The sequence below is a fragment of the Chiloscyllium punctatum genome, chromosome 18 (genome assembly GCF_047496795.1).
Source record: "Chiloscyllium punctatum isolate Juve2018m chromosome 18, sChiPun1.3, whole genome shotgun sequence".
Classification (NCBI taxonomy): Eukaryota; Metazoa; Chordata; class Chondrichthyes; order Orectolobiformes; family Hemiscylliidae; genus Chiloscyllium; species Chiloscyllium punctatum.
In genome coordinates this window covers 73,488,155-73,510,014 of record NC_092756.1, presented here as the reverse complement: position 1 = coordinate 73,510,014, position 21,860 = coordinate 73,488,155, and the positions used below count along the sequence as shown (strand labels likewise).

At 46.2% G+C, this 21,860-nt stretch overlaps 4 non-coding genes across 4 annotated transcripts; 1 reads left to right on the top strand and 3 right to left on the bottom strand.

Annotated features, from left to right (window-relative positions):
* Positions 1–350: 350 nt before the first annotated feature.
* Positions 351–423, bottom strand: trnar-ucu (transfer RNA arginine (anticodon UCU)). Its single transcript has one exon. It is a non-coding gene; the product is annotated as a tRNA-Arg (tRNA).
* A 9,317-nt stretch (positions 424–9,740) lies between these two features.
* Positions 9,741–9,813, bottom strand: trnar-ucu (transfer RNA arginine (anticodon UCU)). The gene has a single exon. It is a non-coding gene; the product is annotated as a tRNA-Arg (tRNA).
* Positions 9,814–14,491: 4,678 nt separating this feature from the next.
* trnar-ccu (transfer RNA arginine (anticodon CCU)) lies at positions 14,492–14,564 on the top strand. The gene has a single exon. It is a non-coding gene; the product is annotated as a tRNA-Arg (tRNA).
* A 1,342-nt stretch (positions 14,565–15,906) lies between these two features.
* On the bottom strand, positions 15,907–15,979 carry trnar-ccu (transfer RNA arginine (anticodon CCU)). The gene has a single exon. It is a non-coding gene; the product is annotated as a tRNA-Arg (tRNA).
* Positions 15,980–21,860: the final 5,881 nt, after the last annotated feature.

Sequence of the window (21,860 nt, the reverse complement as noted above, 5' to 3'; positions counted from 1 at the left end):
GGTAGTGACACATCCAGACAGAATGCTGTCGATGGTGCACCTATAAACGTTGGCAAGGGTATTCTCTGTCAGTAATATCCGATGTTCTGGAGGGATCAGTGTTGAAGTGTTGGTTTGTTGATGAGAGTGTGATGAGAGCTGGCTTCCAAAAGCAACCTCTCCAACCGCACTCTCAGGAATCTCGTCCCCATCCAGAAACAGCAGCCACTTGATCACCACCTTCAACATTCAATCCTGCAGATCCTTGAAAATCTTGTGCAAGATCATGTTGGATACCACTGACCATCAACTGAATGCAGAGATGGGGATTTTTCCAAAATAGTTTAGAAATAAAGGATAAGCCACAGAGACACCCCAGATGGGACTTGAACCCACAACCCTTGGCTTAGAAGGCCAGTGCCTTATCCATTAGGCCACTGGGGCCCCACTTGCTTTTTGCCAATGGCAGCCTTTAAATACTGCACCCTGACCTCTCATCGTGTGTGTTTCTGTGTGTTGTACTCTCACTGATTGGTTCTTCCGCCTTCCATCTCATGCCACATTGTTGGCTGCTTGATAAATTGATCCCGCCTCCCATTTCTCCCCAAACGGACAGATGAGATATCAACCAAACTCCAACTTTGCACAACTCAAGTCTGAGGAAAATGGAGCAGACAGGAAAATAGCAAAGGGCTCAATGTTATTTTGTGCAGCACCTTGAAGATATTTGCAGTTACTGGGGAAGGTGGAAGTGGAGATGTTGCAAAAAGCTGCATTGAGGACAAATCAACAGAATCTTAGCGGGCATTCAGCCCATTGTGGCTGTGCTGTCTCTTTCAGACAATTCACCCCAAGATCTCCCAAATCCCAGAATTATCTTGTTTAAGTTTCTACTAAACAGCATTTGCCATAATCTCAACACAGGCACAATGATTTTTAACAGAGTAGTTAAAAAATCCAGTCAATTTGGATTGAGATGAAGTTGACATGGGATGAAAATCAGCCACTGCAAAGACCAGGCTTAAAAATGAAATCCCTGAAATCCCAGATTTCAGAGGCCAGTGCCATAACCATTAGGCCATGAGGGCACTATATTGGCAGACCACTGGGAACAGTTGACCTCAAATGAGTGTGACAGCCAAGCACACTCCCAGATCTGTGACAACACACTGAGGGACGCACTAAAGGTTCAGGCAGCTGCTGCCAAGGTGTAAAAGGGAAACAACACAGTCTCAGGTCTTTCTGACAAATGATCACATCGTCCTTTCAGTTCTCAGACCCTCTTGGTGCCTGACAATGAACAGAGATCGTTTCCTGCCCAAGTCCAAAATGCCTTTCTTTCCACAACGATACAGAAGGTTTGAGAAATGTCAATATTCCAATGGTTTGTTGGTTCTTTTCTCTCTGCATAGACTGTACACAACTGATTTAGAACCACTGTATGCATTTCCAAATGATGTTACAAACTGTTTCAATACTTTTTTAACAAATTCAAGTTGAAATGCAAATCAGATTTAGTCTCCCTTTGTCCCCATCACCAACAAGAATACTTGAGGAAAGTTGTGAGGAATTCATCAGACCAATGAGACTCCAGGAATTCTTCCAAGATGTCAGCAATGATCCCAATGAGCCAACCAACGAACGGGAACAGTCATCAGAGAGATCCATCGTGGAGCGACCAAAGAAGGAGTCGATTTGTATCCCTGCGGAGGGCCGCTGTCCTGACCTTGAGATGTATGCTCAACCGTCAGGAGATGGGTGAATGACAGATTTAAAAATCACACAACACCAGGTTAGAGTCGAACATGTGGAAGCACTAGGTTTCGGAGCACTGCTCCTTCATCAGGTGGTTGTGGAGAATAAGATTGCAGGACACAGAATTTATAGCAAATGTTTACAGTGTGATGCAACTGAAATTGTATCTTGAGAAATTGTATCTGGATTGTTTGTGAAGTCTCTCATCTTTTAGAATGGCCAGGTTGGTTTTCGTTCTTTCATATGTAAATTGCAGAACTTTTATCAAAAGTTACATTCTCAAGTGAACTTTAACAATTGGTGTCGTGTGGGCCCAGATGATGCATTGAAGGTGTGAGCTTCCCTGTGTCAGACTGTCTGTGCCACAATGGTCAGACTGATTCTAATCTAATAAACAGATTTACAGCATCTCACAGGAATTCATATCGTTTTTAAGCAAAGTAAAATGTAATTTTGTAAGTACACGTTCATCACACAAACTTATATGTGTGTGTGTATATGGGTGTGTGTATATGTGCGTGTGGGTGTATATGTGAGTGTATGTGTGCGTATATGTGTGTGGGTGTGTATTTGTGTGTATATGTGCGTGTGCATGTGTGTGTGTGCATATGTGTGTGTATATATATGTGTGTGTATGTATATCTGTGTGTGGATGTGTTTGTGTGTGTGGGTGTGTATCTGTGTGTGTATATGTGTTTATGCATGTGAATGTGTGTGTATATATGTGTGCATGTGTGTGTGTGGGTGCGTGTGTGTGTGTATATGTGTGTGTGTTAATATGCGTATGCATGTGTGTGGGTGTGTATGTATGTATATATGTGTGTGTGTATATATGTATGTGTACGTGTGTGTATGTGGGTGTGTATGTGCATATGTGTATGTGTTTGTGTTTATGTATATACGTGTATGTGTGTGTATGTGTGGGTATGTGTGTGTGTGTGTAAGTGTGTGTGTATGTGTGCATGTGTGTGTGTATGTGTGTGTGTGTGTGTATGTGTGTGTGTGTACGTGTGTGTGTGTGTGTGTGTGTGTGTAGTTGAATGGGGTCACCTGTAATGTCCCAGTTGAGGCCATCTCCATTGTTCCCAAACTTGGTGATCAGCCTCTGCTCGGCCACTTTTCATTGTTGCCTGTCCCGAAGTCCCCCTTGGAGGAAGGTCCGAGGTCGAATGTCCCGAATTGCTGAAGTGTTCTCTGACTGGGAGGGAACACTCCTGTCTGTTGACACTCAGAACAGCCCCACCCCCCCACCCCATATATGCACACGCACAGACACACGCACACCCACACGCACACACGCACACGCGCGCACGCACACATGTGCACAGACACACACACACACACACACACACACTTACAAGCACATATAAGTTTGTGGGGTGAATTTGAATTTGCAGAACTACATTTTATTTTGCTCAAAAACTGTATGAACTACAGAGCTAAGGAGAGAATTGTGGCAGCTCCCAGAATCAGGTGGCTCAGTGGTTAGCACTGCTGCCTTACAATACCAGGGTGTCAGGTTCAATTCCCGCTTTGGGAATTGTGGAGTCTGCACATTGCTCTAGTTTCCTCCCACAGTACAAAGGTGAATTGGCCATGTTAAATTGCCCATAGTGTTACCTGTTTCCACACTGTAGGTAGTCTAATCCAGGGGAAGGATCTGAAGGCCCTAATTTACGAGGGCTCTAAGCTCATGCCTTTCCAGGACTTCTCAGCGGTGGGAAACCAGAAAAGAAAACCTTATGATGATGAGCCTAAGACATAGGAATGGAAGTAAGGCCATTCAGCCCATCGGGTCCACCCCCCCCATTCAATCGTGAATGATGGGCATTTCAACGCCACTTTGTGGCACTCTCACCGTTCACCCTTAATTCCTTCCGTGATCAAGAATTTATCAATCTCTGCCCTGAAGACAATTAACGCCCTGGCCTCTGCTGCGCTCCACGGCAATGAATTCCACAGGCCCACCACTCTCTGCCTGAAGAAATGTCTCCTCATTTCCGTTCTAAATTGACCCCCCTCTAATTCTCAGGCTGTGCCCATGGGTCCTGATGGAAACACATTCCCAGCATCCACCCTTTCTAAGCCATGCATTATCTAGTAAATTTGTATGAGATCTCCCCTCAACCTTCGAAACTCTAATCAATACAATCCCAGGATCCTCAGCTGTTCATTGTATGTTAAGCCTCCCATTCCAGGGATCATCTGTGTGAATCTCTGCTGGACATGCTCCAGTGCCAGTATGTCCTTCCTGAGGTGTGGAGCCCAAAATTGGATACAGTATTTCAAATGGGGCCTAACCAGAGCTTTATAAAGTCTCAGAAGGACATCGCTGCTTTTACATTCCAACCCTCTTGAGATAAATGGCAACATTACATTTGTTTTCTTAACCACAGACTCAACCTGCAAGTCAACCTTTAGACATTCCTGGACTATCACTCCCAGATCCCTTTGTACTTTGGCTTTAAGAATTTTCTCACTGTTTAAAAAATAGTCCATGCCTGTATTCCTTTTTCCAAAGTGTAAGTCCGAGCATTTGCTCAGGTTGAATTTCATCAGCCATTTCCTGGACCACTCTCCTAAACTGTCTAAATCTTTCTGCAGCCTCCCCATCTCCTCAGAACGACCTGCTTGTCTGCCTAACTTTGCATCATTGGTGAACTTCACCAGAATGTCCCCCAGTCCCTTCATCCAGATCATTAATATATAAAGTGAACAGCTGCGGCCCCAAAACTGAACCCTAGGGGACACCACTTGTCACCAGCTGCCATTCCAAGAAAGAACCTTTTATCCCAACTCTCTGCCTTCTGTCAGACAGCCAATCCCCAATCCATGCCAGTAGCTCACCTCAAACACCATGGACCCTCACCTTACTCAGCAGTCTCCCGTGAGGCACCTTATCAAAGGCCTTTTGGAAATCTAGGTAGATCACATCCACTGGGTTTCCCTGGTCTCACCTACTTGTTACCTCTTCAAAGAATTCTAACAGGTTTGTCAGGCATGACCTCCCCTTACTAAATCCATGCTGACTTGTTCTAATCCAACCCTGCACTTCCAAGAATTTAGAAATCTCATCCTTAATGATGGATCCTAGAATTTAACCTACAACCAAGGTTAGGCTAACAAGCCTATAATTTTCCATCTTTTATCTTGATCTTTTCTTGAACAAGGTGTTTACAACAGTGATTTTCCAATCATCTGGGAATTTCCCTGATTCCAGTGATTTTTGAAAGATTGAAAATACCCTCTACTATTTCCTCAGCCACCTCCCGCAGAACTCTCGGATGTAGACCATCGAGGCCGGGAGATTTATCAATTTTTAGACCTTTTAGCGTTTTGAGCACTTCCTCTTTTGTAATGGCTACCATATTCAAATCTGCCCCCTGGCTCTCCTTAATTGTTAGGATAATACTCATGTCTTCCACTGTGAAGACTGACACAAAGTATTGACCAAGTTCTTCAACCATTTCCTTATCTCCCTTCACGAGCCTTCCTGCATCAATTTGGAATGGCACAATTTCTACTTTTGCCTCTTGTTTGTTTCTTATGTATTGAAAGAAACTTTAACCATCATTTCTAATATTACTGGCGAGCTTACCTTCATATTTGATCCTCTCCTTCCTATTTCTATGTCTTTGTTATCCTCTGTTTGTTTTTGTCGTCTTCCCAATCTTCTGATTTCCCAGTGCTCTTGGCCACTTTGGAGGCTCTCTCTTTCCCTATGATACATTTCCTGACTTCCTTTGTCAGCCCTGGCTGTTTAATTCCCGCCCCCTGACGGATAATGTTTCTGCCAAGAGAAGACTGAGGGAGTTTGGGATCCAGTACTCTCTGAGGTATCCGGCGGTGCTCCGATAACCTTACATGGATCCGTACATCTCTTTGATACATCGGAGAAGGCAAGAGACTTTGTGGACAAATTAACCGAATCTGAACAATTTAGTATCTACAAATAGTGTTGTTTGGTTATGTCTTTGTTGTTTTTTAAAGAAACTGAGGAAGTCCAGTTGGAGCTTTCTTTTCCTTGTTTTCCCAATTGGTAATAATCCGGTTTAAACTGTGTTTGGTGGCGGTTGAGATGTGTACTTTCAATTTCTAAGTGAAGTTATACCAGAGGATAGGTGGGGTATTTACCCCATCGATCTGAAATGTTTTTCTCTTTATTCATATTTCTATTCTATGGTATATTTACTTTCTATTCTGCTTGTGTTTGTGGTACGGCTCTAGCTAGAAGGAGGGAAACTGTTTGGGATGGCTTGATGCCCACTCATGCGCAGTTTGCGATGGGTAGTTGACCCCTTTGGGCAGGAGGTGAGTTCCCCTATTCAGCGCCATTGGCACTTTATATGGTGGTTTGTATTGCTTTTAATCTTTGATAGTTTTGTAGGTTTGTCAATTGTAGTGGTTTCAGTTCATGTAGTTTGTATATTTGATGGATCATATGACACTAAGGCTCAGTGATTTGTGGTTCGTGTTCCTCCTCTCTGGAATTTAAATGTTACTGCAGAAGATTATGGCTAATGACATGATTGAATGGTGAACCTGGAATATCAAGGGAAGTCGAGAAGAAAGTGAGGACTGCAGATGCTGGTGATCAGAGCTGAAAATGTGTTGCTGGAAAAGCGCAGCAAGTCAGGCAGCATCCAAGGAACAGGAGAATCGACGTTTCGGGCATCAGCCCTTCTTCAGGAATCAAGGGAAGTCTCTCACCAATTAAGAGGAAGAAGGTACTTTTGAGTCTTAGAAAGGAGAAAGTGGATATTCCTTTGTTTCAGGAGACGCACTTGAATGACAGGGAGCATTTGAAACTACAGCAGAATGGCCTTGATCTGGTTTACTTCACATCATTTAATACCAGAAGTAGGGGAGTGGCTGTATTGGTGAGGAGGAATCTCCAGGTTAAGTTACTAGAGTGTGTCAAAGACACACACACAGGAGGTTTGTAATTCTTATAGCATTGATAAATGGGAAAAATATGGTGTTTAAATGTTATTGTCCTCCAGTGCATCCCCTCAACTTTTTGTTTTCTGAATTGATCAGTCTGGAGTCCTGGCATATCATTATAGGGGGAGATTTTAACTGTCTCATGGATCCCACAGTACTGAGGTTCCCCAAAGCCCCCACCCCCGATATCCTCTGTACAAACTAAACAATGAGTGGATCTGTGTGTGGAGTGAGGGTTGATGGACATCTGGAGGTGTCTCCACCCTACAGGCAGGGATTTTACGGTTTTCTTCTCCAATCCACACAGATGTCACACCAGGATTGATTTTTTTCCAATCCCCGTGGCAACCCTGGACTTGGTGGCACCTTGTACGATCGGTAATATTACCATCTCTGATCACACTCCACTGTACCTGTTGGTTAAGATTAAGGACGTTACAGTGGGTCCAAGGCACTGGCAAATGGATCCTTTTATCCTCAAGGATAATACGTTTGTGGAGCATTTGTCTCGGGAATTTTGGTCTTTCCTCGACATTAACTCACGCTCGGCTCGTAGCCAATCCTTCCTTTTGGAAATTGCCAAAGCCTATGACAGTGGTCAGTTATTTCCTACTCTGCCAGTAGGAGGCGGAAGAAGGGTGAGCAGCAACGTCTCCTCAAAGCATGGTTGAAGGCAGCTGAGAAGGCCTACTTTGACAGGCCCTCGTTGGTCAAGTTCCAGAGGATTGCGGCGCTGCGGTCTGCATTGAATTCCGTGCTCACACAGACAGCAAAGAATGAGCTTAATTTTGCAAAGCAGAGGTTATATGATCATGGAGGCAGGTCTGGCAAATACTTAGCATATCTCGCTAGGTAAAAGAGCGCCCCTCAAGCCATTACAGTGATTAGGGAAGGGTCTGGGAACCGAACGTGTGACTCCAAAAAGATTAATGTGTCATTCCAGAGATTTTACACTAAGTTATACCAGTCTGAGGTTTGTGAGGAGGGGCGGGCCAAAATACAGGCTTTATTCAGGATCTGGAGCTCCTGGGTTTGACCCCTGAACAAGAGTCTTTTCTCAATGTCCCCTTATCAGAGCGAGAGGTGCAGGAGGCTGTGAAGCAGCTTCAGAGTGGAAAGGCACCCAGTCCTGATGGACTTTCCAGCGAATTCTAGAAGGAATTTATAAACATATTGTCAGGCCCGATGTTCAACATGTTTAATGACTCATACAGCCATGATTGTCTCCCGCCATCTCTGAGAGAGGCCAATATTTCTCGTATTCTTAAAAAAGGGAAGGTCAATGTAGGGATTGGTGATTTCTCTAGATACAGAGAAGGCGCTTGACCGAGTTGAGAGGCCGTACCTTTTCTATACTCTGGAGCGGTTTGTTTTGGGCGAAGTTTTTATAAGATGGGTAAAGGGTCTCCATAATGACCCTCTCACTGCAATCATCACAAACAGGGTGTGATCAAGCAATTTTAACATTTTTTGGGTCAGCCGGCAGGTCTGTTCCCTTTCCCCACTGCTTTTTACAGTGAGGATTGAATCATTGGTGGAGGGCATTCATAGGGATCCCAATATATCAGCTCCAGACGGGGGGTAAATTTACGTGACCTCACATGTTCCCACATTGTATTTCAATTGGCTAAATTTTTGGGCCAATCCCTAAACCCATCCATCTCCCTCTGTAAACTCTGTGAGTCAGCCTCAACAGTTGCCTTCCCACAAATGTTTGTCCAATCTGTGGATGTGGCACTCCAAGTTCTCCAACGATGGCCTAACTACCACACACCTCCATCATAGCCTCCTTGCAATTGTATTCAATACCTTGACTAAGAAAGGTAAGGGCCCAAATGCATAGCCACAGCCCCATCAGTTCCAACCTTGAACACCCAGATTTCAATCATTTCCATTGACATATTGGACCTTATCATAAATACCAAACATACAGGTAATCTGGGGTTCAAGTGGTAACATTGACTGAATATAGCTTAGTCTGATACCAACACAACCAAAAGAGAAGTTGCTGTATCCACAGACAGATAGGTCTATCTGTTGGAAACCAGTTACCTCATAGGTAAGGCACTAACTTCCTAAACCAGAGATTGTGGGCTCAAATGGTATTTGAATGTTTGATTTTGTTTAACCCTTCAGAGTGCAGCTGATCTCAATCCTGTGTGGTCACATGACCATGACAACAAAATCAGGCATTCTCAATTGATCCTCAGCTGGAGAAATTTGACCTGATAGAAAATTGGCCAAACTAAATTAAACAGCAGCTATCGGCTCGAGAGAACCATGCAGCTAAGATCAAAGAGCTACAAAGATTCAAGAAGAACCAGTTCCAACCAGACTGAGGGTTGTATATTGGAGAAGTGTCAGCCTGAGTCAATCCACTTTATAGCTCCTGGCATGACAACAGTGAAGGGTATTGGTGTGACCCCATTGGATGATGTGAACCCAGCTCATGACCGTATTGGCCAAAGCCACAGAAGATTCTGGAAGATGAGGGACAGGAGAGGGGGAAAACACACCTGAACGCTAAACCCTTAGCAAAGCCTTGACTGGGTCCTGCAGTGGAGCTCTGACCATCTGCTCCAAACCTGTTCAGAAAAGTCCTCGCGTGAGTTGCGCAGGCCATTCAGCCCATCACATCCACACTGACCCTTTGAAGAGCATCCCAGCCAGGCCTAACCCCTATCCTCTCACCCTGCATTCCCCAAAGCCAATCCACCGAACCTGTCCATTTTGGGACTGTGGGATGAAACCAAAGGACCCGGAGTACCCCATGGAGAGAATGTGCAAACTCGACACAAACAGACACCGAAGGGAGGAATCAAAGCCAGGTTCCTGACACTGTGAGGCAGCAGTGCTACCCACTGAGCCACCATGCCATCCCCAGGAGAATCTCAGCAGGTTTTCAGCCATTGTGACTGTGCTTTCTCTTTCAGACAATTCACCTCAATCCTGCAAAACTTGTGCAAGAAGATGTTGGGCACCACTTCCCATCAACTGAATGCAGACATGGAGATTTTCCCAAAGTAAATTAGAAATCAAGTTGAAGAAGGGCAAGTGACTGACACCTCAGATGGGACTCGAACCCACAATCCCTGGCTTAGAAAGCCAGTGCCATATCCATTAGGCCACTGGGGCCACATGGCAGGCTGAAATTCACAGCCTTTATGTACTGCACCCGACCTCTCATACTGTGTGTTTCTGAGTGTTATCCTCTCACTGATTGTTTTTTACCCCGACCATCTCATGCTAAATTGCTGGCTGCTTGATTAATCAATCTCACTTCCCATTTGTCCCCAAACGGACAAACGAGAAATTAACCAAGCTCCAATGTTGCACAACTCAATTCTGAGGAACATGGAGCAGACGAGAAAATAGCAAAGGGCTCAATGTTATTTTGTGCAGCACCTTGAAGATATTTACAGTTAGTGAGGAAGGAGTAAGTGGAGATGTTGCAAAACAGCTGCATTGAGGACAAATCACCAGAATCATAGCAGGCATTCAGCCCATTGTGGCTGTGCTGTCTCTTTCATACAGTTCACCCCAAGATCTCCCAATTCCTGCAATTACCTTGTGCAAGTTTCGAATAATCATCGTGAAAAATCAGACAACACCAGGTTGTAGTCCAACAGGTTTATCTCAAAGTACTAGCTTTCGGAGCGCTGCTGCTTCGTCAGGTGGTTGTGGAGTATAAGATTGTAAGACACAGAATTTATGGCAAACGTTTAGAGTGTGATGTCACTGAAATTATATATTGAAAAAAATCTGGATTGTGTGTGAAGTCTCTCATCTTTTAGAATGACCAGGTTAGTTTCAGTTCTTTCATGTGTAAATCACAAAATGTTTTTCATTGCCAAGTGAAATGGCAAGCTGTCCAATAAAAGCTAAATGCTGTGAATGCTGGAAATCTGAAAGAGAGAAAATGCTGGAGAAATCATGACTCAAAAACATGATTGAGTTTTCTGAAAAAGTCACAAAGAGGATTGATGAGGGCAGAGCGGTGGATGTGATCTATATGGACTTCAGTAAGGCGTTCGACAAGGTTCCCCATGGGAGACTGATCAGCAAGGTGAGATCTCATGGAATACAGGGAGAACTAGCTGTTTGGATACAGAACTGGCTCAAAGGTAGGAGACAGAGGATGATGGTGGAGGGTTGTTTTTCAGACTGGAGCCCTGTGACCAATGGAGTGCCACAAGAATCAGTGTTGGGTCCACTACTTTCCGTCATTTATATATATGTTATTATCATTATGAGGTATCATTAGTAAGATTGCAGATGACACCAAAATTGGAGGTGTAGTGGACAGCAAAGAAGGTTCCCTCAGATTCCAACGGGATCTTGATTAGAAGGGCCGATGAGCTGAGGAGTGATGGGTGGAGTTTAATTTAGATCAATGTGAGGTGCTGCATTTTGGGAAAGCAAATCTTAGCTGGGCTTATAGACTTAATGGGAATGTCCCAGGGAGTGTTGGTGAACAAAGAGACCTGAGAGTGCAGGTTCATAGCTCCTTGAAAGTAGAGTCGGGGATCGATAGGAGAGTGAAGAAGGCGTTTGGTATGCTTTCCTTGATTCAAAATCAGTTGTGTACAGTCTATGCAGAGAGATAAGAACCAACAAAACATTGGAATGTTGACATTTCTCAAAGCTTCTGTATTGTTGTGAACAAAAAGGCATTTTGTACTTGGGCAGGAACCGATCACTGTTCATTGTCAGGCACCAAGAGGGTCTGAGAATTGAAAGAATGATGTGATAATTTGTCAGAAAGACCTGAGACCGTGTTGTTTCCCTGTTACACCTTGGCAGAAGCTGCCCGAAACTTTAGTGTATCCCTCAACATGTCATTTGAGATGTTGGAACATGCTGGGATGTAATACTCTAATGATGCCAAGACTTTACACTGGCAAATGGCTCTGTGTGCCCTAGTAGCATATTGGGTAAACCACTGTCCTCCAAAGTGTGGGATTGTGAGTTTAAATTCCCTCTGGGCTGCTCACGTTTTAAGCTTGGTCTTTGTAGCTGACTTTTGTCCCATGCCAACTTCATCATGATCCAAATTGACTGCATTTTTCAACTACTCTGTTCAAAATCACTGTGCCTGTGCTGAGATTATGGCAAATGATGTGTAATAGAAACGTGCACAAGGCAATTCCAGGATTTGGGAGATCTTGGGGAGAATTGTCTGAAAGAGACAGCATAGCCACAATGGGCTGAATGCCCGCTAAGATTCTGTTGATTTAGAACATACTACATAGAACATAGAACAGTACAGCACCGAACAGGCCCTTCAGCCCATGATGTTGTGCTGACCATTGATCCTCATGTATGCACCCTCAAATATCTGTGACCATATGCATGTCCAGCAGTTTCTTAAATGTCCCCAATGACCTTGCTTCCACAACTGCTGCTGGCAACGCATTCCATGCTCTCAAAACTCTCTGTGTAAAGAACCCGGCTCTGACATCCCCTCTATACTTTCCTCCAACCAACTTAAAATTATGCCCCCTGGTGTTAGCCATTTCTGCCCTGGGAAATAGTCTCTGGCTATCAACTCCATCCATACCTCTCATTATCTTGTATACCTCAATTAGGTCCCCTCTCCTCCTCCTATTCTCCAATGAGAATAGTCCGAGTTCAGTCAACCTCTCTTCATAAGATAGGCCCTCAAGTCCAGGCAGCATCCTGGTAAACCTCTTCTGAACTCTCTCCAAAGCATCCACATCTTTCCTATAATAGGGCGACCAGAACTGGACGCAGTATTCCAAGTGCTGTCTAACCAAAGAAAGCATTTGTCCTCACTGCAACTTTTTGCAACATCTCCACCTACTTCCTCCCCACTAACTGCAAATATCTTGAAAGCGTTGCACAAAATAACATTGAACCCTTTGCTATTTTCCTGTCTGCACCATTTTCCTCAGATGTGAGTTGTGCAATGTTGGAGTTTGGTTGGTTTCTTGTCTGTCCGTTTGGGGACAAATGGGAAGCGAGATTGATTTATCAAGCAGCCAATTTTTTAACATGAGATGGATGGTGTAAAAAACAATTAGTGAGAGTATAAAAATAAGAAACATACAATATGAGCCATCAGGGTGCAGTATTTAAAGTCTGCCAGTTTAACAGCAGACATGTAGCCCCAGTGGCCTAATGGATAAGATATTGGGCTCCTAACACTATCCTGAGTAGCTAAATTTCATAGGTTGTCCTTGTTGAACTTGACTTCTAATCTACATTATAAACATCCCCATGTCTGCATTCAGTTGATGGGAAGTGCTGTCCAACATGAACTTGCACAAAGTTGTCGGGGATCTGCAGGATTGGGTCGAAATTGCCTGAAAGAGACAGCAGAGCCACAATGGGGAAAGAACTGCTGAGATTCTCCTGGGGCTGGCATGGTGACTCACAGTGTCAGGGACCTGGCTTTGATTCCTCCCTTGGGTGTCTGTTTGTGTCGAGTTTGCACATTCTCTCCATGGGGTACTCGGAGTGCATTGTGTTCCTCCCACAGCCCAAAGATGTGCAGGTTCGGTGGATTGGATTTGGGGAATGCAGGGTGAGAGGAGAGGGATTGGGCCTGGATGGGATGCTCTTCAGAGGCTGTGTGTGGACTTGATGGGCTGAATGGCTTGTCCCCCTCACTCTAGGGCTTTTATGAACAAGTTTGGAGCAGATGGTCAGAGCTCTGCTGCAGATCCCAGTCAAGGCTTTGCCAAGGGACTGGCATCCAGGTGTGTGTTCATATCCTTCTTTTCCCTGATCTTCCAGAATGTTCCATATCTTTGGCCAAAGGGGTCATGAGCTGGGTTCACATCATCCAATGGGGTCACATTGCCAGGAGCTAGACAATGGATTTACTCAGACTGACACTTCCAGTCATCGAGTCATAGAGATGTACAGCACAGAAACACACCCTCGGTCCAACCCGTCCATGCCGAACAGATATCCCAACCCAATCTAGTCCCACCTGCCAGCACCCGGCCCATCTCCCTCCAAACTCTTCCTATTCATATACCCATCCAGATGCCTTTTAAACAATGTAATTGTACCATCCTCCACCACTTCCTCTGGCAGCTCATTCCACACACACACACCACCCACTGCCTGAAAAAGTTGCCCCTTAGGTGTCCTTTATATCTTTTCCCTCTCACTCTAAACCTAAGCCCTCTAGTTCTGGAGTCCCTCACCCAAGGGAAAAGACCTTGGCGGTTTACCCTATTCATGCTCCTCATAATTTTATAAACCTCTGTAAGGTCACCCCTCAGCCTCCGATGCTTGGATCTTATCCTTAGAGGAACTGGTATCAGCTTCCACCACTGTGACTGTGTGTTCAACCTCATCCGTCCTCTTTTCCAGGTCTCCCAGCTGCTGTTCATGCTTCTGCAGCATGATCGAGATCGGGGCCAGCTTCACCTCTATCTGCTTCCCCAACATCTCGCGAGATTTTGTGAGCTCCTTCCCCAGGGCCTGGTCGGTAATCGAGTCCGAGGATCCTGCAGGCTGGGCCGGGGGCCTGGCCCCGGAAACTGCTCCTCCCTTCTTCAACATCCCTGGACGATGAAAACGCAGGTACGTTGATTTTTCACAATGTCCTGGGACTCCACAACCTTTTCAGAGTCCCAGGATATCGTGATGGTCCGGATTGGGTGGGATAGAAATTCGTCCCCCTTGTGCTGTGGTGCAAAGCTCTGCAACATGATCGTCTGAGATCACCGCCATCTTGGATCCCCAGAGTGCAGTGAAAGAATATAACTCAGAAAAACCCACAATGAGTGGTCAGGGTGCAGTATTTAAAGTCTGCTATTTTTGTGTTTACTGTGCAGCCCCAGTGGCCTAATGGATAAGGCATTGGCCTCCTAAACCAGGGATTGTGGGTTCAAGTCCCATCTGGGGTGTTGGACTTTTCCTTGTGTGTCCTCGCTCTTTAATCCACTTTGCAAACATCCCCATGACGGCATTCATTTGATGGGATGTGGCAGCCCATGTGACCTTATGATGGAGATGTGAGGTAGTTAGGCCATCATTGGAGAACTTGGAGTGCCGCATCCACAGATTGGACAAACATTTGTGGGAAGGCAACTGCTGAGGCTGACTCACAGAGTTTACAGAGGGAGATGGATGGGTTAAGGGAGTAGCCAAAAACTTAGCAAATGAAAAACAATGTTGGAACGTGTGAGGTCATACACTTTGGTAGGAAGAATAAAGCAGCTGGATATTATTTCAGTAGAGAAAGACAGCAGAAAGTTCCAGCACAGAGAGATATGAAATGTGTTTTTGCGTTCTCGCCGTTGATCCTTTGCTGTGACCAACCTTCATGGTAATATCGGTGAGATGTTCTTGGTTTCTCTTTAGTTCTTGAGTCTGGTTAAGCCGACTGTGATTTGCAGGCCGTGGTGAGACTGCGGTCAAGATCACCGTCAGTTTCTTGGATGAAGTCTTCACGACTGGTAACGCTGACAATCACCACTGGAGAGTGTCTCTGCCATTATCTGCAGCTGGCCTTGCACATCAACGGTTTCATCAGCAAACCTCAAGAGACAACATCCAAAACCTTTGTGCTCTTGAAGGCAAATCCCTTCTCATTAAGGCAAGAAACAAAATGTCTTTAATGTGATGATGTTGATTTGAACATTCGGGAAGATCAGGGAAAAGGAGCATAGGGACACACACCTGGATGCCAGTCCCTTCACGAAGCCTTGACTGGGCCTTTGACCATCTGCTCCAAACTTGTTCAGAGAAGCCCTAGAGTGGGGTGGGAGGAGGCCATTCAGCCCATCACATCCACACTGACCCTCTGAAGACCATCCCATCCAGGCCCAAGCCCGATCCTCTCACCCTGCATTCCCCAAAGCCAATCCACCGAACCTGCACATCTTTGGGCTGTGGGAGGAAACCAAGGCACCCGGAGTACCCCATGGAGAGAATGTGCCAACTCTACACAAACAGACACCCAAGGGAGGAATCAAAGCCAGGTCCCTGACACTGTGAGGCAGTCCTGCCAGCCACTGAGCTACCATGCCATCCCCAGGAGAATCTCAGCAGGTTTTCAGCCATTGTGACTGTGCTGTCTCTTTCAGTCGATTCACCCCTGTATCCTGCATATCCTCAACATTCTGTATTTTTCTGACACAAGGTCCCACCAACCCAACACAGACCTGGGGACTTATCCAGATGAGATGAGAAATTGACTTGACCTCGGACGAAGATCAGCCATGAAGACAAGGGTTAAAAGTCAGACACCCCAGATGGGACTTGAACCCATAATCCCTGGTTTAGGAGACCAGTGCCTTATCCATTAGGCCACTCGGGCCACATGTGTGGTGCTAAAATGGCAGCTTTTAAGTTTTGTTTTCCAAGAACACACTGACTGTGGCTCAGCCAGCACAGAGTCAGTGCCCTGGACTGAGGGGATTCTAAATCTCCTGGTTATATATGTTTTTCTCTTTACCCCCGCACTGCTGCCTAACTGTGGTAGTGCTTATATTTTCCCCAGCCCCCATGTTGTGTGTGTGCAGGTGTGAGACACAGTGAAAGACAACAGATGTACAAATCTTTATTCAATTCCCACCACCAGGAAGAAAGGAAACAGCCGAGTGGCCAGTGACAAGCATCAAAGGGCAATGCTGTGTGACCAAACAGTGAGGGGGAGGGCACTCTCTGAACAGCTCAAGGATGTTGGTAGACACTGCGTGCTCCTTCTCCAGGGACACCCGGGCTCGAACGTAACCACGGAAGAGGGTCAGGCAATCGGCCCTAACAACCAGTTTGGCCAGGCCCAGGAGCAGACCCACGAGGAGATCCTCTGACCAACCCTCCCCCCTCGGCACTGGGTGCCCAATGATGGGGAGTGTGGGGCTGAAGTCCAACCAGAAACGGAGGAGAAGGTTTCCCAGAAAGCTCAAAAGGGAGTGCAAGCGTCCTGTTCCATGGACTCCACAGTACCACAGAACAAGCAGTTGGGCTGGGAGTCCGTGAACCACCACAATCTGCGGACTGCCGCGTGCAATACCCTCCACCCCAGATCCACGTGAGAAAGGGGGAAGACTCCCATGTAGAGAGCCCTTCACTGAGGATGGTCCCCACCGCCCGGTGGTAAATGGGCACGCCAGGGTGTGTCCGGGAGGTGGATGAGGGTGTGCAGCAGCAGTCTGTACAGGGCCCTGTGTGATACACCCCTGAAAGGGACAAAACTAAAACTCCAGAGACAGCTCAGGTTGTGGGGCACAGTCTCCCGCAGGAAGTACAGGACCCTGGGGCCAATGTGAAATTCCGTCGGGGCAGGAGTGAGTGCAGATGGGATCCCACCGCACACCTGAGCATCCTCCAACTGGGGCACTACGTGGGGTCTGAGCACCGTCGTTTTAAGGTGTCGGATGGTGGTGGCTACGTACCGGACGTCTCCCGCTGCCCTGCTCGCTATATCCTGCGGCAGCGTCCAGCCCAGGCCCCCACCATCCAGCACGTCCCCGACCCTGGTCACCCTCGCAGTCACAGCCCTCCCATAAGACCATAAGACCATAAGACATAGAAGTGGAAGCAAGGCCATTCAGCCCATCGAGTCCACTCCGCCATTCAATCATGGCTGATGCGCATTTCAGCTCCACTTGCCAGCGTTCTCCCCGTAGCCCTTAATTCCTCTAGACAACAAGAACCTATCAATCTCGGCCTTGAAGACATTTAGCGTCCCGGCTTCCACTGCACTCCGTGGCAATGAATTCCACAGGCCCACCACTCTCTGGCTGAAGAAATGTCTCCGCATTTCCGTTCTGAAATGACCCCCTCTAATTCTAAGGCTGTGTCCACGGGTCCTAGTCTCCTCGCCTAACAGAAACAATTTTCTAGCATCCACCTTTTCAAAGCCATGTATTATTTTGTACGTCTCTATTAGATCTCCCCTTAATCTTCTAAACTCCAACGAATACAATCCCAGTATCCTCAGCCGTTCCTCATATGCTAGACCTGTCATTCCAGGGATCATCCGTTTGAATCTCCGCTGGACACGTTCCAGTGCCAGTATGTCCTTCCTGAGGTGTGGGGACCAAAACTGGACACAGTACTCCAAATGGGGCCGAACCAGAGCTTTATAAAGTCTTAGTAGTACATCTCTGCTTTTATATTCCAACCCTCTTGAGATAAGAGACAACATTGCATTCGCTTTCTTAATCACAGACTCAACCTGCATGTTTACCTTTAGAGAATCCTGGACTAGCACTCCCAGATCCCTTTGTGCTTTGGCTTTATTAAGTTTCGCACCATTTAGAAAGTAGTCCATGCTTTTATTCTTTTTGCCAAAGTGCAAGACCTCGCACTTGCTCACGTTAAATTCCATCAGCCATTTCCTGGACCACTCTCCCAACCTGTCTAGATCCTTCTGTAGCCTCCCCACTTCCTCAGTACTACCTGCCTGTCCACCTAACTTCGTATCATCGGCAAACTTTGCTAGAATGCCCCCGGTTCCCTCATCCAAATCATTAATATATAATGCGAACAGCTGTGGCCCCAGCACCAAACCCTGCGGGACACCGCTCGTCACCGGCTGCCATTCTGAAAAAGAACCTTTTATCCCAACTCTATGCCTTCTGTCAGATAGCCAATCCTCAATCCATCCCAGCAGCTCACCTCGAACACCATGGGCCCTCACCTTACTCAGCAGCCTCCCGTGTGGCACCTTATCAAAGGCCTTTTGAAAGTCCAGATAGACCACATCCACTGGGTTCCCCTGGTCTAACCTACTTGTTACCTCTTCAAAAAATTCCAACAGGTTTGTCAGGCATGACCTCCCTTTACTAAATCCATGTTGACTTGTTCTAATCAGACTCTGCTCTTCCAAGAATTTAGAAACCTCATCCTTAATGATGGATTCTAGAATTTTACCAACAACCGAGGTTAAGCTGATTGGCCTATAATTTTCCATCTTTTGCCTTGATCCTTTCTTGAACAAGGGGGTTACTACAGCCATCTTCCAATCATCCGGGACCTTTCCTGACTCCAGTGACTCTTGAAAGATCTCAACCAATGCCTCTGCTATTTCCTCAGCAACCTCTCTCAGAACTCTAGGGTGTATCCCATCGGGGCCAGGAGATTTATCATTTTTAAGACTTTTTAACTTTTCTAGCACTATCTCTTTCGTAATGGCAACCATACTCAACTCAGCCCCGTGACACCCTTTAATTTTTGGGATATTACTCATGTCTTCCACTGTGAAAACTGACACAAAGTACTTGTTAGGTTCTTCTGCTATTTCCTTATCTCCCATCACTAGGTTCCCTGCATCAGTTTGAAGTGGCCCAATGTCGACTTTTGTCTGTCGTTTGTTTCTTATGTACTGAAAGAAACTTTTACTATTATTTCTAATATTACTGGCTAGCCTACCTTCATATTTGATCCTCTCATTTCTTATGACACTCTTTGTAATCCTCTGTTTGCTTTTGTATCCTTCCCAATCTTCTGATTTCCCACTGTTCTTAGCCACTTTATAGGATCTCTCTTTTTCTTTAATACATTTCCTGACTTCCTTTGTCAGCCAAGATTATCTAATCCCTCCCCGGTTAATCTTTCTTTTCTTGGGAATGAACCTCTGTACAGTGTCCTCAATTATACCTCCAAACTCCAGCCATTTTTGCTCTAGTGTCTTCCCGGTTAGCCTCTGCTTGCAGTCTATTTTAGTCAGTTCCTCTCTCATGCCCTCATAATTACCTTTATTCAACTGTAACACCATTACATCAGATTTTGCCTTCTCCCTTTCAAACTCCAGACTGAACTCTACCATATTATGGTCGCTACTTCCTAAGGGTTCCCTTACTTTAAGATCTTTTATAGAGTCTGGTTCATTGCAAAGCACTTTTTCAACACCTCCTCCCTCACCTCTATCCAAGGCCCTAAAGGAGCCTTCCACATCCATCAAAGTTTCACCTGCACATCCACCAATATCATTTATTGTATCCGTTGCTCCCGATGTGGTCTCCTCTACATTGGGGAGACTGGGCACCTCCTAGCAGAGCGCTTTAGGGAACATCTCCGAGACACCCGCACCAATCAACCAAACCGCCCCGTGGCCCAACATTTCAACTCCCACCTCCCACTCTGCCGAGGACATGGAGGTCCTGGGCCTCCTTCACCGCCGCTCCCTCACCACCAGGAGGAAGAACGCCTCATCTTCCGCCTCGGAACACTTCAACCCCAGGGCATCAATGTGGACTTCAACAGCTTCCTCATTTCCCCTTCCCCCACCTTATCCTAGTTTCAAACTTCCAGCTCACTTACTGTCTCCTTGACTTGTCCGACCTGCCTATCTTCTTTTCCACCTATCCACTCCACCCTCTTCTCTTTGACCTATCACCTTCATCTCCTCCCCCACTCACCCATTGTACTCTATGCTACTCTCTCCCCACCCCCACCCTCCTCTAGCTTATCTCTCCACGCTTCAGGCTCACTGCCTTTATTCCTGATGAAGGGCTTTTGCCCGAAACGTTGATTTCGCTGCTTGTTGGATGCTGCCTGAACTGCTGTGCTCTTCCAGCACCACTAATCCAGTATTTGATTTTCAGCATCTGCAGTCATTGTTTTTACCGACTAGGTCCAGAATAGCCTGCTCTCTTGTGGGCTCCATGACAAGCTGTTCCAAAAAGCCATCCTGTAAGCATTCCATGAATTCCCTTTCTTTAGATCCACTAGCAATATTATTTACCCAGTCCACCTGCATATTGAAGTCACCCATGATCAATGTAACCTTGCCTTTTTGACATGCCTTCTCTATTTCCCGGTACATGTTGCGTCCCTGGTCCTGACCACTGTTAGGAGGTCTGTACACAACTCCAATTATGGTGTTTTTGCCTTTGTGGTTCCTCAATTCCACCCACACAGACTCCACATCATCCGACGCGATGTCATTCAATACCATAGATTTAATTTTGTTCTTAACTAACAAGGCAACCCCACCCCCTCTGCCCACCTCTCTGTCTTTTTGATAAGTTGAAAAACCATGGAGGTTTAACTGCCAGTCCTGACCCCCCTGTAACCAAGTCTCTGTGATGCCTACTACATCATAATCATTCACTATTATCTGTGCCATTAATTCATCGGCTTTGTTATGAATGCTACGAGCATTCAGGTAAAGTGCCTTAATGCTAACTTCCTTATCATTAGAGATGTTGGAAGTCATATGTCCTAAGTTATCCTTGCTTTTTTCTGCATTCTCAGTCTGCCTCAATTTTAAATCCGCCTGGAAACATGCTATCCCGCTGCTTATCTTTCCATTTACCTCCATACTCCCTGTCGCTTTCACTTTCCCTTCCCCCCAACTCAGAAGTTTAAAGTCCTACTGACCACCCTATTTATCCTCTTCGCTAGAACATTGGTACCTGATCGGTTCAGGTGGAGACCGTCCCAACGGTACAGATCCCCCCGGTTCCAAAACTGATGCCAATGCCCCATGAAGTGGAATCCCTCTTTCCCACACCAATCCCTTAGCCACGTGTTTACTTGCCTAATTTTCTTGTCCCTATGCCAATTGGCACGTGGCTCGGGCAGTAATCCGGAGATTATGACCCTTGAGGACCTGTGCTTCAATTTCCTGCCTAGTGCTTCGTAATGCCCAAACAGGTCCTCCACCCTAGTCTTGCCTATGTTGTTGGTACCAACGTGAACCACAACAACTGGATCCTCCCCCTCCCGCTCCAATATCCTTTCAAGCCGGTCAGAGATGTCTCGCACCCTGGCACCGGGCAGGCAACACACCATGCGAGACTCCCGATCCGGCTTGCAAAGGATACTATTTGTTCCCCCTAATTATAGAATCCCCTATAACCACTACTTGTCTATTAGTTCCCCCCTCTTGAATGGCCTTCTGCACCATGGTGCCTTGGTCAGTTGGCTCATCCTGTCCAGAGCCCTTTTCCTCATCCGAACAGGGAGCAAGAATCTCATACCTGTTGGACAAGGTCAAGGGCTGAGGCTCCTCCACTCCTGAACTCAGGTTCCCCCGACCTGCCTCACTTACAGTCACACTCTTTTGTGCCTGATCACTAACTGAATGTGAATTAATTAATCTCCCAGGTGTGACTGCCTCCTGAAACAAAGCATCCAGGTAACTCTCCCCCTCCCGGATGTGCCGCAGCGTTTGAAGCTCAGATTCCAGATCATCAACTCTGATCCGGAGTTCTAACAGCAACCAACACTTGCTGCAGATGTGG